We start from the raw sequence: 17,620 nt of genomic DNA on the forward strand, positions 1-17,620 counted from the left end.
GTCGGCCAGAACCACACCTGTGCTGAAGGATGCCACGAAGATATCTGTCAGGGCCCCAGCTATTTCCTCTCTCACATCACTGAGGAACCAGGAATAGATCCCATCCGTTCCTGGGGATTTGTCCATATTAATTACTCCTAGCCTGCCCTACACAGCTTCCCTAGTTATGTCAACATGATCCAGATTAATCAAATGTCTTCCTGTAGCCTCAACATTCATCATGTTCCTCTCCTCAATGAACACTGATGCAAAATAATCATTCAGAATGATACCCACTCTCTCATATTTGACATGCAGCCTTCTTTAATTTTCCTTTAGTGGACCGATCCTTTCTCTGGTTACCCGCTTGCTTCTTATATATGAATAATAGGCTTTAGGATTCTCCTTAATTGTGCTAGCGTGAAGTTGTTTCATGACCCCTTTTAACGCCCTTGATTCCTCGTTTAAGACTCGTCCTACTCTTCTCGTGTTCCTCCAGGGACCATTGTGTTGTTAGCTGCCGAGACGTTATGTATGCTTCCCTTTTCCTCTTGGCGAGTCGTACACTGTCCTGTCATCAACAGTTCACGAGTATTGCCTCTCAAATCCTTTGCCTTCAACGGGACATGCCTATCCTGCACTATATTTAACCTATCTTTGAAAGCCTGACACATATGTACTGTGGACTTTCCTGCAAATAGCTGTGTCCAATCCAAATTTCCGACCTCCTGCATAATTTTGATATAATTGGCTTTGGCCCAGTTTCATACTCTTTACTCAGGACCACTCTCATCTATGTCAATGACTATTCTAAAACTTACACAATATTGGACACTTCCCAAAGAAATCACCCACGGCAACTGCTAACACCAGCCCTGGCTTATTCCCCAAGATCAGTTCCAATATGGCCTATTCCCTCGTCGGACTATAGATATGCCGCTCCAGAAAACTCACCTGGAGGCTTCTTATAAATGGTATTCCATCCAGACCTCTGACGCTAAGAGTATCCCGGTCAATGTTGGGAAAACGGAAATCTCCAATCAACAATAAATTCTTGCCTCTACGTCTTTCCATGATCTGTTTAACTATTTTTTCTTACACCTCACGCTCTCTGTAATACAGCCCCAAAAACCTAACCTCACCCTTCTTATTTCACTGCTCCATCCATAGTGTCTCACTACCCAAGCCCTACATGGTGTCCTCCTTTCGCACAGCCATGATATCATCCCTGACCAGCAATGCAAATCCTTCCCCTTTTATTTCCCTCCCTGTCCCGTCTGAAGCATCTATATTCTAGAACATTTGGTTGCCAACCATGCCCTTCCTTCAACTAAATCTCTGTGATCGCAATAATGTCATATTCCAGGCACCAACCTAAGCCCTAAATTCATCTGTCTATATTCCATGCATTAAAGTAGATGCATTTCAGGCCACCAGTTCTTTGGCATTCATATGCTCTCTGCCTACTCTTCCCATTATTAATGCTATCTTCCAGATTCTTAGCGTTTCCAGTTTCCACCTCACTGCCGACTTGTTTACTCTTGTGGTTCCCAGCCCCCTGTCACATTAGTATAAAACATCCCCAACAGCAGTAGCAAAAACTCCCGAAAGGACATACGTTCCCGCTCCTTGAATTCTCCCTGCAGGTCCTCATCTCGTTTTTTTTTTCGTTGGTGCCTGTATGCACCAAGACAACTGGCTGTTCATGATCCCCTTTTCGAATGCTCTTCAGCCGATGGGCGACATCCCTGGCCTGAACACCTGGGAGGTAACATAACTCTTCAGAATTGCTGACGCTCCACAGTGAGTCCACCCGCAGCTCCAGAGTGGCCACGCGGTCAAACAAGTGCGGCAGCTGGACACACTTCTTGCAAGTGTAAGTTTAGAAAACCTTTACAAGGATTTGCAAGGTTTGCACTGCTTGGACATGAGAACGAAACTGAACAGGCTTCGTCAGATTCCCAGGAGCTTCAGGGCTTAGATATGGCCTCAAAGAAGCTTATAAAATAATGAGGAAGACAGACAGAGTAAATAGTCAGGGAGCAAATCTTCACAAGACACGCGAGTTCAAATCTACATAGCAAACGTTTAATGTGAGAGAGGAAAAATTTAAAAGGGATGTGAGGGACACATGTTTTTTACACAGAACTTTTGTGTGTGTGGAATGAATTGCCACCTTTAGTGGCAGAATCTGGTGCACTCACAGCATTTCAAAGGCATCTGAATGGGTGTAGAGACAGGAAGACCTCGGAGAGATAAGGCACAAATATTGGCAGAAATGTATGGATTAATTTCGGTTATCTATTCAGCAAGGGCAAGTTGGATTGCGGGATTTGTTTCCATGCTCGACAAGTCTGAGATGCTCCAGCCACCGGCAACGGTTTGAATACACCATTTGCAAAAACAAAAACGCATGTTGATTGTTACTCAGCCAGCGAGTTTGGCTCTTTTGTTTGGAGGGTGGATGAGCCCAACCGATCCAGAGATGAAGGTTTTCCGGATATTTGCTGCCAATGACCACTCTTCTTGACATTTTCCCAAGTTCGCCATCAAAGATTTTGGCTGAAGAAAAATACCTCACATATCGCATTACCCACTTTGCTCTCCAGCGAATCCAAAAACTGAAAGCTCTTAACGTGGAACAGAATCAAAACTGAAAAGGCAGTACCATGATCAGACACACCGAAGCTTAAGTGCTCTCTGTGAGGCACTGTGAGTCGTCTCTGACATGAACTGCTCGCACAAATAACAGCGAGGCAATTCCAAACCTACTGGAGATTAAGTGTATTGCCAAGTCCCAGAAAGTGCTCAAGTATCATAAAACAAAACACAACAACAAACTATTAAAAGTGAATATTTCCAAGTATATCCGTGATTAAATTAGGCCATCAATGCGCCGGTGCCCCCATCTGATCGAGAGAGCCAATCACCTTTCTCCCTCACCAGGACAGGAATGAAGGAAATGAAAGTATAGAAACGTTTCACATCGCGATTGGCCACCTTTTCGCCACAACATCAAAACAACGGCGAACAGATTCAATGCAGGATCTTCTTTCGAAATAACGGTGAAATAACTATGTCTATTAACTTTCAGAGTAAACGGGGAACAACGCAAGTTGTCTGGAATTAGAATAACCCACATAGACTACTTTGCTCACAGATTCTACTGATGCACAGACTTTCATATGAAAAGGTACCTTGGGTGATTGCCCTACACCCATAAATCTTCTGGCTGCCTTCTGTTTGCCCTGTCAGATTAACCTTGTGCTGCTCTAATCGAATTTGTAGTTCTTACAATTTGTCCGTATTGCTACGAGGGATAGCTGGTCGTGGCAACTCGTGACTGCCACACAAATTCTTTGCCAAAATTGGATAGTCCCGCAACGTGATTCGCAGTGCACGAACTTTGCAACGAGTATATGCCACGCGGCAAGTTAAAAAGCACGCTTCCGTTTATGAAAGTAAGTTTCTGGGAACTGACAGCCAGATTCCTCCTTACACTCGGAATTATGACAACACATAAACTAACAGCCTCTCTCAGAGACCAGTGACCAATGCCCATCTTGTGCCGGACGAACATAGTTGACAAGATTGCACGCAGGGACTGCACAGAAAACTATAGAGGAGAAGCAGACAGACGACTATCGAGCTGCATTCATGCAGTTCAGTTACCTTGTAAACCCCATGCACAGCTGTTCCTTGTAGGTACACACAGGGCACTGAGTGTCTCTGACTCCGAGACTTGGAACTCAGATTATATGAACGTCAGCAGCACTGGTTACTTCCTTGTGTGAGGTAACTCCCGATGAAACATATGTAAAACACGATAGCTCATTGAGAAATACGTCCAAAATAGTACCCAAGAGACGTATTTCTGTTGTGTTTCTAGTCCTGTTCCTGACATGATATCCAGCATTGTACTTATTGTGTGCTTCCTGACGGTTCGGTGCATGCTTCCGTAATTGCATTGTGTGCAGTAATCTGCGTTTTAGCTGCAATTACGTGTGTTTGAAACCCAGGACCACCGGCCTCTATTTTGTTTTCCTCTTCTCGTGCGCAACTGCAACACAGTAAACCATCAATTAATATTGGGAAATGACATACACAGGCGTGTGAAAATCCCAGTTTCCGTGGCAATTATGCAATGGTTAGAGATTACTTTGATTCAGGAGATAAGGATGGAAAGTGTGTTTGGTTAGAGATGAGGAACATTGAGGAAAGAGGAAACCAGCCGGTGTGGCTTACAAGAACACTAACAGCAACCACAGTGTAAAAAAAGACGTACAGGAATAAATACCGCCTGTGAATGATAAAAGAAGGCAAGAATTATGGGAGACATTCATTTCCCTTCTTCCTCTCCCGTTTGAATTGGAAAGAAACTTTGTAGAAAAACAATCGAAAAGTCATATATGCCCCATCGAACAACGTGCGCCGTACCTTGGTCATTGATTACTGTAGATTAGAATACTTACAATGTGCAAACAGGCCCTTCGGCCCAGCAAATCCACACCGACCCGCCCGAGTCCAAATGCATTCCTCTCCTTTGACCCAGTCAATTTAGCACGGCCATTTCAACAAACCGGTACATTTTTGGACTGTGGGAGAAAAGCAGAGCAAGCGCACGCAGCCACGGGGAGAATGTGCAAATTCCACACATTCAGTTGCTTGAGGCGGGAATTGACCCTGACTCTGTGGTATTGTAAAACAGCAGCCCTCACGATGGTGTCAGCGTGAGATGGGACTTATTTGCTGTCTTTAATTGGGAAAAATCTCTGTCATTGTGAGCATCTAGAAAGACCAGTTCCTTCGCCAGAAAAAGAAATGAATATGTCATTAACCTTTGTTTGTTTCATGTCCAAGAATACTCAGATCAATAGCTCCCTTGATTACCTATGCTTGTCATGTTCGCAAAGAGATCTAGCAAATTGCCAAGTGTGATTTTCCTTTCAATAAATAATTTTGACTCAATTTGGCTGCAAATATCTTTTCCTAACTTTGTGTTTTTCTTCTTTTACATTGGTGTCTCGCACCTTACAAATGACAACAAAGGTATGAAAGGAGATGGAAGCATTTAATTCATCAAGACAGCGGCAGCTTTCAATGAGATCACGGCTGATTTGGTCAATGCTCAAGAAAGTAGCATTGTCTGTAGTCATGGCCGAGTGGTTAAGGCGATGGATTCGAAATCCATTGGGGTTTCCCCACGTAGGTTCGAATCCTGCTGACTACGTTATAAATCCTCTCTTGCTGGAGCAGTTCAAACTACAGAAAGCCTGCTTTGCAAACCAGGCCTGTAATCTGATTAGACTTGGGAAACTGGAGTTCTTCATCAGAAATGTTCCATATTTAAAACATTATCTCTGTTTCTCTTTCCAGATACATTGCCCGACACTTCGGGATTCGGCAGTTGTTATTGAACGATTCCTTTAATCCCTTGTCCTCTGTTCTCTGACTCTGGTCACTAGCAACGCTTCCTCCTGCTCGTCAGAGTCCTCATTCCCCACCGCTCCCTCTCCCATCATTACAAACAACCAGAGGAAATTGCCACTGAACCATCTTTGTTCCAAAGTGAAACTCACCAGCCGAGGAAATCTCTCCACCAAACGGGACTTCTCATCCCTGGACATGGTGCAAGCCAGAGGATTGTGAAGAGATACTGTGAAAATATTTTCAGTTGGCAGTTGGAAAAATGTTTAGGAAGCAAACCATATAATTTTGGATCCAACTTTGGAAATCTTGAGAAACTGTTTGGGAAACGGAATCAGAGGAGAATGAACGAGTGTGAACTGTCCGTCCGAGTAGAGGAAGGGACATTAATTCTGATGTTCTCGGCACAGGAACTGATCTGAGGCATTGAAAAAATTCTCGCTCCCGTACGTGAGGAATACAAACTTCATCTGGACTCTGGGATAATGAAAAACTCTGGAACACTCAAAACAATATCCAAATATTGACTGGGATCACTGCAGTACGAGTACTATACATGGGTCAGTTTTTGTCCAGTGTGTGCAGGAGGGCTTCGTGACACATTATGTAGACATGCCTTCAAGGGAAGACGCCACTTTCGATTTAGCACTGGGTAACGAGCCTGGCCAGGTTTTAGGTTTGGAAGTAGGTGAGCAGTTTGGAGACAGCGATCACAATTCTCTCAGATTTACTTTCCTAATGGAAAGGGAGAGGTGTACTCCACGGAGCAAGAGATTCAGCTGGTGGAAGGGAAATCACGATGCAATGAGTTAAAATTTAGGAAGCGCAGAATGGGGTAGGAATCTGCAGGGGGTGAGCACATTAAAAATGTGGAGCTTATTCAAAGAAAAGCTCCTGTGTGTCCTAGATAAGTATGTACCTGTCAGGTAGGGAGGACGATATAGAACGCGTGAGCAGTGGTTTACTAAGGAAGTGGAATCCCTGGTCAAGAAGGAAAAAAGTCTTATGTTGGGACAAAACGTGAACACTCAGTTAGAGCGCTCGAGGGTTCCACCGATATCAGGAAAGACCTAAAAAGAGAGCTTAGAAGACCCAGGAGGAGACATGAGAAATTGTTGGCAGATAGGATCAGGGTTAACCCTAAGGCTTTCCATAGGTATGTCAGCAATAAAAGAATGACGAGAGTTAAATTTGGGACAATCAAGGATAATAGTGGGAAGTTTTGTATGTAGTCAGAGGAGATAGGGGAAGCACTAAATAAATATTTTTCGACAGTGTTCGCTATCGATAATGAAAATGTTGGCGAGGAAGATACAGAGATACTTGTGTCTAGTGTAGTAGAGATTGAGTTTCACAAGGATTAGATGATAGAAATACTGAAGAGTGTGAAAACAGACAAGTCCCCTTGGCCGGATGTGATCTGTCCTAGGATCCTCTGGGAAGCAAGCGAAGAGATTGATGAGCCTTTGGAATTGATCGTCAAATCATCGTTGTCTACAGGAATAGTGCCTATGGAATGGAGCATAGCATATGTTGTTCCCTTGTTCAAAATGTTTCGTCGAGACAACCCTGGTAATTACAGACCAGTGTGTCTCACTGCAGTTGTTGCTAACGTGTTGGAAAAGGTTATTATAGATAGGATTTATGACCATCTCGAAAAGAATAATCTGATCAGGGACAGTCAGCACGGTTTTGTGATGGGTAGGGCTTGCCGAACGAATCTTGTTGACTTTTTTGACAAAGTGACTGAATAGGTAGATGACAGTAACCCAGTTGATGTGTTGTATATGGGTTTCAGCAAGCTGTTCGATAAGTTTCCCCACAATAGGCTAGTATACAAAATGCGGAGGAATGGAATTGTGAGAGAGATTGCAGCTTTGATCAGCCATTGGCTTGCCAAAAGAAAACAGTGTTGTAGTTGATGGAACATGTTCTCCTTGGTGTCCAGGTCCTGGCAACGTACCACAAGGGTCGGTGTTAGGTCCACTGCTGTTACATGAGATGTAACCTTGCCAATCAGTCTCCCATGGGGAACATTATTGAACGCCTTACTGAATTCCATATAGATCACATTTACTGCTCTGCCCTCATCAATCTTCCTTGTTACTTCTTCAAAAAACTCAATCAAGTTTGTGAGACATGATTTCCCATGCACAAAGCCATGTTAACAATCCCGAATCAATCCTTGCCTTTCCAAATACATGTACATTCTGTTCCTCAGGATTCCCTCCAACAATTGGAGTATTCTTGGCAAATGCAGTTTCATGTAGGGAATGCGAGGTCATATACTTTGTTGGGAAGAATCAAAAGACACACTAGTGTTAAAATCGATAGAAATGCAAAAGAAGTGCGGTGCAGAGGAGTCTCAGTGTTCTTATACATGAAACGAACAAAGGTTAATCACATATTTATTTCTTGCTGGCAAAAAAAAGCCTTTTCTGATGCTCACAATTAAAGAGATGGTTTCCAAGAAAATAGGAAAATTAAGTCACCAGTAGAGTAATCATTTACCAAGACAGCCCTCGTGATGTTTTATGGGACATATGGGATTTTTTTCTTTGATTTTGGTTCTCCAAACGTTTTTACAATGGAGCCGAGAGTTTTAGATGGGAAGTTAAGATCACGCATGACTATTGCCATTTTTGTCACTCACGCATTTTTTCCCCTTGTACGAATTATTTCGCTTTGTGGTTACTGCGAGTGGGCTTGTAAACGACACATGCTTGTGAGTTCATTCCTCACTGTTCCTCAACTCCAGCCAAACAGACTTTACATCCTTTTTTTCCTGAATCAAGGTAATCTCTAACCATTGCATAAATGTCATTAAAACTTCGGTATTTCACACGCCTCTGTTTATCATCTTACAATATTAATTGATCCTTTACTGTATTGCAGTTGTGCATAAGAAGAGAAAAATAGAATAGAGAATGGTGGACTTCCGCTTCACACACCCGTTATTGAAGCGAAAATGTAGAGTACTGCCCATAATACGATCGCGGAAGCACGTGCCGAACACTCAGGAAACACAGAATAAGTGCAGTGCCACAGGGCATGTCAGGGACAGCACCAGAAGGACAACAGAAATGCTGCTCTAAGCTCCTATTTTGGATGTATTTCTCAATGAGCAATAGAGTGTGACATGTGTTCCATCAGGAGTTACCTCACAGAAAGAAGTAACCAGTGCTGCAGACGGTCACATCATCCGAATTCCAAGCCCAGGAATCAGAGACATTCAATATTCTGTGCATAACTGCAAGGATCAGCTGTCCGAGGCGTTTACAGTCCAGGTGAAATTATGAATGCAGCTGTCTAGTTGTCAGCCTCTTTCTCCTATGTCGTGTATCGTGCAGTCCCTGCGTGGAATCTCGTCAACCACGTTTGACCTGCACATGATGGATATTGGGCCTTGGTTTCTCGTGAGTTCTTGTCTGAGTGAGGCTCTCAGTTTTTGTGCTGTCATAAGTCAAAGCGTTCGGAGGAGTCTGGATATCGTTTTCCAGAATTTGCTTTTAACACAGGGAAGCATGATTTCAAAATTACCTCATAGCAAATCCTCATTGCGAACTTTGTCTGCCATGCATTCGCGAATGAAGGTGGGTGGATATTGGTTCTTGGCAAAGAATTTGTGTGGGCGTCAGTCCAGCAGTCCCCAGTAGCAATACGTACAAATGGCAAGGGCCGCACATTCGACTAGAATAGCACAACAATAATAGGACAGAGCAAGCAGAAGACAGCCAGACAATTCATGGAAGCAGGGCACTCATCCACGGATTCCATCCGTTGGACCCAATTTGCAATCCCAACTAACGGAAGCAGCGGGAATGAAACCAAATGAATTCGTACCAAATCATGAGAGCAGCGCTTCACAGGAACCTCGGCAGCGCTGAGAATGTCACCCAGAAAGGGAGGAAAAGTCTGCAAACCATCTTCCTAGCGTCACCGAACCTTTCAACAAGAACTCCAGAAGCATCCGAAATTCACATCTTTCTGCTGCAAAACACTCCGCTTTTTTCCACAACAGAGAATTGCACACTCAACTACCGCGCGTAAGATGAGAATTGCAGCGCCAACCCGACCAAGGGCGGCAGTAAGAGCGAGGGGAAACAGCTGCCACTATCATTCCACAGCTACAAACGCTCTCTTTAAAGGTACATTATCGTATGAATGTCGGGGCAGCAGTAGAATATGGGAATTAGCAGCCTGCGCTGTGTATTCATATTCTGGACAATGTGAGTTGTTCACAGATTTCCCTGAAAGTGAGTGGACGTCGTTTTTTCACCGCTGTTGTGAAGCCAGATCCTGCACTGAATCTGCTCCTTCGTTTTTTGTTGTTGTGGCTAAAAGGTGGGCAATCGCAACGTGAAACTTTGTTATATTTCTCTCACTTCCTTCATTACTGTCCTGGTGAGGGAGGCTGGAGATTGGCTCGCTCGATCAGATGGAGGCACCAGCGCATTGTTGACCTAATTTAATCGAGAATATAATTGGTAATATTCACTTTGCATGGTACATTTTTCTGTTTTGTTTAATGTTACTTGAGCACTTTCTGTTACTTGGCTATGCACTAAATCTCCAGAATGTCGGGAAGCTCCGTTTGGAATTGCTTCGGTGTTATTTGTGTGAGCAGTTCTTGACATACACGTCTCGCACTGCCCCACAGACAGAAGTAATGAGTATGTGTGTCTGGTAATGACTCTGCCTTTTGAGTTTTGCACCTGGTCCACGTTAAGAGCTGTCAGTTTTTGGATTCACTGGAGAGTTGAGGGGATAACACGATTTGTGAGTTTTTTTTTAGTCAACGAAATTATTTGATGGAGAACTTGAGAATGTATCAAGGACAATGGTCATTGTCTGTAAATGTCTGGAAAACATTCCTCTGTGTCATTTCAAAACATTATGCCTCATGAAAAAAAAATTCAAACACGCTGACTTAGTAACAAACAGCATGCGTTTTTGCAAGTGGTCTATTTAAACTGTTGTCAGGTACTGGAGTGTCACAGAATTGTCGAGCACGGAAGCAAACCTTCCTATCCAACTTGCACCTGTTGAACAGATGACCGTAACTAACCTAAACATATTTGCCAATATTTGTCCCTTAACTCTCCGAACAATTCCTGTCTGCATACCCATCTAGATGCCTTTGAAGTGTTGTGATTGCACCAAACTCTGCCACTTAATGTGGCAATTTATTCCACACGCAAAAAAATGTCTGTATTAAAAACAAGTGTCATCACATCCTTTTCAAATTGTACTGCTCTCACATTAAACCTATGCTATCTCACTTTAAACTCACGTGACTTCTGAAAAAGTGTAGATTGACTATGTTCTCTGCTCGTCTACCTAATGATTTTGTAAACATTTCCAAGGACATCCCTCAGGCCTGAAGCTCCGGAGAAAACTGTCGAAGAATATTCAGTCTCTCAATAATGTCCACAGCGTGCAAACCTTTCAAATGGTTGTAAATATTTTTTTTTAAATTATGCTAAGGTATTCATAGAAAGTGCCAGGGGAAATTGCCTGAAGTGAAGCGATGCTGAAACATTAGTCTTGACAGGTTTGGCGCTTAGTTATCGTCAGGGAGCGTCGCCGAGTGGTTTAATGTAGGTAAAAACAATGAATGCAGATGCTGGAGACCAGATTCAGGATTAGTGGTGCTGAAGAGCGTAGCAGTACAGGCAGCATCCGAGGAGCAGTAAAATCGACGTTTCGGGTGAAACCCTGTATGAAGGGCTTTTGCCTGAAACGTCGATTTTTACTGCTCCCCCAATGCTGCCTGATCTGCTGTGCTCTGCCAGCACCACTAATCCTGAGAGGTTTAATATGCTGGGTTTAGGATCCAGTCTCTATTGCGTCGTGGGTTTGAAACCCAACTTTGCAATAGAACAACTGCAGGCAGCTTTTTTATGACAGAACGACACAGGTCCTGATATTGCTTTATGGGTGTGTTTGTTACTCCTCGGGTCTCTCACCCTCTCTGCAATAAACACGGGAACATGAGCAACTGATGCTTAAAATAATGAGAACTACTACTATTCACATCCTCTCGATCACTGTGCGTTTGGATGTGTACACGCACAATTTTGCTGCCAGTTGCTGTGTCTCAAATGGTCAGAGCATTTGGCTGAAGTGTTGGTTCTCCAAGCCTAAAAAGAGCACAGAGCCTCAAATATTTCACATCAAGTATTGCGATCGACCATGTACTGACAATACAACCACGAGAACTCATCCATGATTGACCCTGAGTCCGCAATGAATGAGACGGTCACGTGCAGCAAAATGTGACCCCACTCTCTACAAGCCCCTGCTGCCAACAGAAAGGGGCCACTGCAGTTTCAATCAGCGGCTTCCTGCCCAGCCCTGGGACACAGCTCATGGAAACTCCTTCCTCAGGAACGGCTGTTACCGTGTGAAAGGGTAAAAAAATTTAATTCAAATTGGAAATGGCTTCAGAAGATTGTTCCTGTTTTTAAAACATTTTATAATCAGAATTCCTTTCTCGAATATTAGAACTGGTAAACTTTGTAGGCAGGTAGAACAAAGAAAGTGTTGAATGTGAGGACTCTGTCTCTTCGGCAGGTGGGATTCCCTCCACTCTAATCAGAAATGATTTGGTTTCCTGAGGTATTTTTCCGATTGATTTGCAGTCTGCCAGAGTGTCTGGGAATCACTTCGGCGACCTAAGGATCAGGGTCAAAATATGAAAATAATAACAGAGAATAGTGAATCCCGGGGCAAGGCCTAAATGGATTGTCATGGTCTGAAGGAATAAATCTGAGAATTGAACGACTTAGAAAATGTTATTTGCAATGGGGAGGAATGAACGAGATTTTTGAAAATTGCCGTGTCAGCTGAATTAAAGTCAGAATGAAATGATAAATTAACCAACACCAATCCTGCCCTGGTATGCTCAGTCGGTAGAGCTTGAGACCTTTAATCTCAATGGTGTGGGGTCGAGACCCATGCAGGGCGCTGTTGTTTGTTAATAGGTTTGCCGCTCTCCTTTAATGTTGCAAAAGCGAATTCGCTCGCTGAGGCAGGTTTTGTTGGCACATTTGTTTCCTCCGTTTTTGATCATCTCTTGGTTTCTGAGTGAAAACTGTCTCCACTGTACTACAGGTGCAAGAGACAAGGTTATCAGTTCAGCCGAATATGCTATAAACGATGTCCCTTCCAAAACGTGAGGTTCCATTCAAAATGTACCCCAACCAAAATGTCCAGAGACGTCGAATGCGAATGGCCACATGACAGTGACAGCTGCGTGTCAAATGGTGCTGCAATAGAATTAACTGAATGAGAATGCTCTGATGGAAACCGAATGGAACTCTCCCTGAAATTTTCTCAATTCACTCGGTAAATCTTGCTGTTGTGTACCCATATGTGTTTACGTAATGAACAGCTTATTGTCAGTAACAGGGGTGGGGGTGGTGCAGGATCGTAAGGTTTCCGTGTGGGTCAGAAGTGTTTTGTTAGAACAGGGAATTCAAACGTCCACAGAGCAGACATAGCTGATTGGTCCAGGATCAGACTTTTCCCTTTTGTTTCAGTACCAACAAAAGAAATTGCGGGAAAATCTCAGCAGATCTGGTAGAATCTTGGAATGGAAAACCGAGTTAAGTCTTCAAGACCAGTGACACTTATTACTCCATGTCCATCTCCGTCTATCTATTTTATTGAATATCTCCTGATTCTCAATTTTATACTCAGTTTCTCTTTTATTACTCCGTCTCCAAACATTCTCCATGTCCCAAAATTTTATAGCAGAACTGTTCCATCTCTCACCTCGCCGAGTTATGAGAGGAGGACTTCGAAATGCACGATTAACTCTGTTTCTATTTCCTTATATACTGGACGGTCAGAGAACAGAAGGCATCGGAGGACAATGAGAGCTTTCAGGCCATCTTTTCTGACCGCCATTCGGTTATGACTCATATCGTTCCCAAACCAATTTTCAGCCTTCTATATGTGACTCTTAGCTCCCCTGAATTTAGGATCCATTCTTTTTCCCAGAGTGCGAATGAAACTGTCCCAACCGTCTCCACATCTGCTGGCAGCTGTTACACCGTATCTGTGCGTGATCGAGCTCAACTTCAGTCCCATACAGCAAACACATCTGTTCTGAGCAATGCAATCCCTGCTGCATAACAGATCGGAAGGGTCTCTGACCCCACGGTTTTTCTGCGAGGCAGTTTTTAGCTCCTTCTCCACGCATGGTGAGGACCGGTGCTTCAAAATGTGGGGACAAAGAACGATAGGCACAAGAGTTTGTACAGGTTAGGTCGAAAGGGTTATTGTCAACTTCAGTGGAGTCCCTGCTTCAGAGTCTGGGTTTGAATCGCCCAGGCCTGGATAAAATTCCAAGTCAGGAAATGAAGATTTATTTCTCTTCTTGTGGCTAATCTGAATGAAAACCATTTTCTACTTCAACAGAGAGCACAGACCCGGTTCTGCCAGAAAGAATGCAGTGATTGATTGCGTCCAACTGGAATCATAGAGTCATAGAGATGTACTGCAGGGAAACAGACCCTCGGTTCAAACATGTCCATGCTGACTGGAAATCCCAACCCAATTTGGTCCCTCTTGCCAGCACACGGCCCATACCCCTCCAAACCCTTCCTACTCATATACAATTTCAAATGCCTCTTAAATGTTGCAATTGTACGAGCCTCCACCACATCCTTTGGCAGCCATGGCAGCACATACACCGAATAACTTGTCACTGCAAATCCCCTCCGAGGATCTCGCCTTTCTGAGCTGAACCTATCTCGCTGTACATTCAATGTAGCTATGTCTAATTCTTGGAACACCCTCCCTGTCGACATCATGGCTGTAACACTGTGTTGAGCACTTCGAGGACGAAGGAAAGTAACTTACCATCTCAATCTCTTGAGTAATTATGGTTGGGCAGTGAAGCCTTTCCCAAAGAGTGACGTGCATTCTCCAGAATTTCGTTTAAAAAAACTGCGGTTTCCAAATGGACATCCGAAAGTGGTCAAGAACAAAAGTAAAGTTTCGAAGGGAAAGTAGGATAAACTGAAAGTCAATGATGACTGAAATGAAGGAGGCAGAAAGTGAGTGAGGAGCTGTTGGTACAAGGATCAATGTTAGTCCTAATGGTTTAGCCCTTACTGCCCACTGTTAACACCAACTCACACACCACTCCTGGTAAATTCACCAAAACTACCCTGGTCTCTTGGTATGAGTTTCCCTCTATTCAGGTGGTAAATCGGCGCCGAGAGGATGAATGCATACTGTTTATCCTGTCAGGTTAAAGAGGTGAAGGCATCAGTTTGAAATCAAAACAAGAAGAGATTGCCTCTTCCTGTACATTTTCAGTGGACAGTCACCATCTGTGAACTTCTTTCCTGCACAAGCGGACGTTGATATAAATTCTCATCGAGCAGCTTTATTACAAAAGGGTGGTCCGATTAATTGTGATCAAATACTTTATTAAATGCCCTTATTGATTTTAAGAACCGTGTCTGTGGTTTCGTCAGTTAAAACATATGGTAATAACCAGACGTTAATGGTGTCAAATGTTGTAAATTTTCTGTACATTGAAATTTCATTGTTTAAACGTCTTGTAAAAGCCGTATTGTTTATCCAACATCGCGAAAATGACGGCTCAGCATGCTTCTTGTGTTTGAGCTCAGACCATTATGATTTCGTGCTCCCAAGCCCTACCTCCTGATGTGGACCCATTAGTCTATGTTCTATCCTGCTAATTCAACGCAGACTTCGTTTTACTCTGTTCGACAAGGATTTGCCTATCTCTTCTATTATTATTCTCCTTCCGTCTTTTCTATTTTTTTGGGAATAATGAAGAGACGCAGGAGACACTGCAGACTTGCAGGACAATGTTGTAGTAATAACGCATCCAATGAGATCATGGCTCTCATTGTCTGCTGTCACCATTCATTGATTTTCAGCAAACGGCAATGGCATCATAGTAATCCTATAATTGGAGTGAAACTGCTATTTTTCTGGTCTATTATGGTTACAATTTAGAATTGTAAAAGCTCATAACGTTTTAAGTGAACAAATGTCACCTGATCTCAGACCTAAGTAACACAGACATTACTTGGAGACTGTGAGACCAGTTCTACACACTCTGGCCGGGGGGAGGTGGGGGGCGAAGAAGCCACGGAACAGCCTCCGATGTTAACACTTTTCCAAGAGTAGAAATGAAAAATGAGGGATATTAACAGACAGTGAGTGGGAGAATGTGGAAGAGAGTGAGATGGTACAGAGAGACAAACGGGCACAAACAGAAATTCTCCATTCACCATCGCTGCTCATCGACATAAAGGAGAAGAAAAAGGTAATGAAGGCCAGCCTTTCACCAACACAGGCCAACACCAACAGCATTACAGCCAATAAAGGAATTTTGCATTTTTACAGATGACGTCTGTCAACTAATGAGAGATTCTGTTAAGTATGCTGTTTCACGAAGTGGAATTGACAATTACCCAGGCAATAAAACAATAAAAATCATAAGTAGCCTGAATCTGTGATATGAAACAATAAATCTCTTTGTCTCCACAGATGCTGCCAGGCCTGCACAGTTTCTCTGTCAATTCCTATTGTTGATTCAGATTTCCAGGATTCACACTTCTTTGTTTTATGCTAGTCAGAATCCTTTTTGTGACAATACTGGATTAATGGCCAGTTCCATACAAATTCCCTGCTTTGGGAAAGTTGTCAACAACATAAACTGTCAGGGAAAATCGCCCATTGCAACAGCAGTGAGACCACTGAGTCCTTAGCAGTAGACTTCCACGGAAAGTGAAATATGGCGCTGTATGTTTTCTCAACGAATCCATTTTTACTTTTTTCATTTGTGATCATTTTAGCTGCACATTCAGTTTACTTCTTTGTTCCATTTCTGTCAGCTTGGAAAAGACCTTTCTGCCCCTCTGCAGTGCGGGTAATTGGACATTCATCTTTTCGGATCCAGGCGCTACTATTTCTTGGAGGACCTTCTGTACTGCATCTCGGGTGGGGTGGGTGCGAGGCTGTACCACTATATTCACCTGTCTATAGATATCGGAGAAGGGTCTATCTATTCCACACCACCAGGCTTCCTTATCACTCTTCTGAATCTTTGTTATTATTACCCTTGCCATGGCACCTCCTTCTTTGATAACAGGAAACCGATATCCCGTGTCAGGTGTACCTGTAGCCGTGATGGATACGACTCAGTGCCAGTAACTGGGTACACAAGGATCTCTGTGTAAATATTTATTGCTTTATTTATAGTCGTCCTGGTTACCAAACGGGCATGGGTGGCATGTAAAGGTCAACTTAACATCCTTGGTTTAGATTAGTCTGCGGTTGAATCCCAGACACCCCTGCCTTTAAGACTCATCCTGCCATGCAGCCCCATATTTCTATGAGTCTTCTAATCATTACTTACACTTATTTGGATCCGGTGTTGTCCGATGTCTCCTTAAGGTCAGCTACACGTTTGCAACGGCTGGCGTCTATCCACGTGGCTCTTTCGGGGATCTTAACAGCTGTCTGTGTTGTAGGGAGCCCTTGGAACGGTCCGAGCCAGCTCTTCGCCTACATGCTTTTGCTCCTGAAGTCTTTCACCACTATCCAGTCTTCAGGTTCTGGATTGTGCATCTTCCCTTCTGCTGATTGGGGTAGAGCTGCCCTTCTTTTGATTCTGTATTTGATACAGAAGTGTGGAGAGTTTTATACCGTAACATAATATCTCGTCCTCACATTGGTCTGTTATCTGTTTTACAATCGGTCTTGACCAATTCCTGTACTGTGCCACCTTCCAAATAAAATTTCAAACGTCCTAATATTTATTCTTCCTCTCCTTCATATACATTAGCACAATTGGAAATGCCTTTGTCCATGTCACCTCTAGTTCCTCACAACATTTTGCCAATTTATTTTTAAGGGTAGTTTTCTCTTTTTCCATTGCCCTATCGCTCGCTGGGTGACAGGCACAATGTTGCCTCACCTTTATTTCCAAGTAATCACTGATCTGCTGTAGGGCAATATTTATAAATGGCTTTCCATTGTCGCTGCTTAGCCTTTCAGGGATGCCCCATCTCGGAATTATTTCAGTTAGCAAAGCCTTGGCTACTGCATTGGTATCCTGTTTAGACGTGGGAGCACTTCCACCCCTTGGGAAAACATCAACTATTACCAGACAATGCCTTTTCCCTTCGCTGGGTGTTAGGTCAATAAAATCCATCTG

The 17,620-nt window shown here is 43.4% G+C and overlaps 2 non-coding genes across 2 annotated transcripts; both read left to right on the plus strand.

The window, feature by feature from the left end:
* The first annotated feature begins 5,127 nt into the window (after nt 1–5,127).
* On the plus strand, nt 5,128–5,209 carry trnas-cga (transfer RNA serine (anticodon CGA)). The gene has a single exon. It is a non-coding gene; the product is annotated as a tRNA-Ser (tRNA).
* A 7,092-nt stretch (nt 5,210–12,301) lies between these two features.
* Nucleotides 12,302–12,375, plus strand: trnak-uuu (transfer RNA lysine (anticodon UUU)). The gene has a single exon. It is a non-coding gene; the product is annotated as a tRNA-Lys (tRNA).
* The last annotated feature ends 5,245 nt before the right edge of the window (nt 12,376–17,620 follow it).

Source organism: Chiloscyllium punctatum, chromosome 27 (genome assembly GCF_047496795.1).
Source record: "Chiloscyllium punctatum isolate Juve2018m chromosome 27, sChiPun1.3, whole genome shotgun sequence".
In the NCBI taxonomy this organism is placed as follows: domain Eukaryota; kingdom Metazoa; phylum Chordata; class Chondrichthyes; order Orectolobiformes; family Hemiscylliidae; genus Chiloscyllium; species Chiloscyllium punctatum.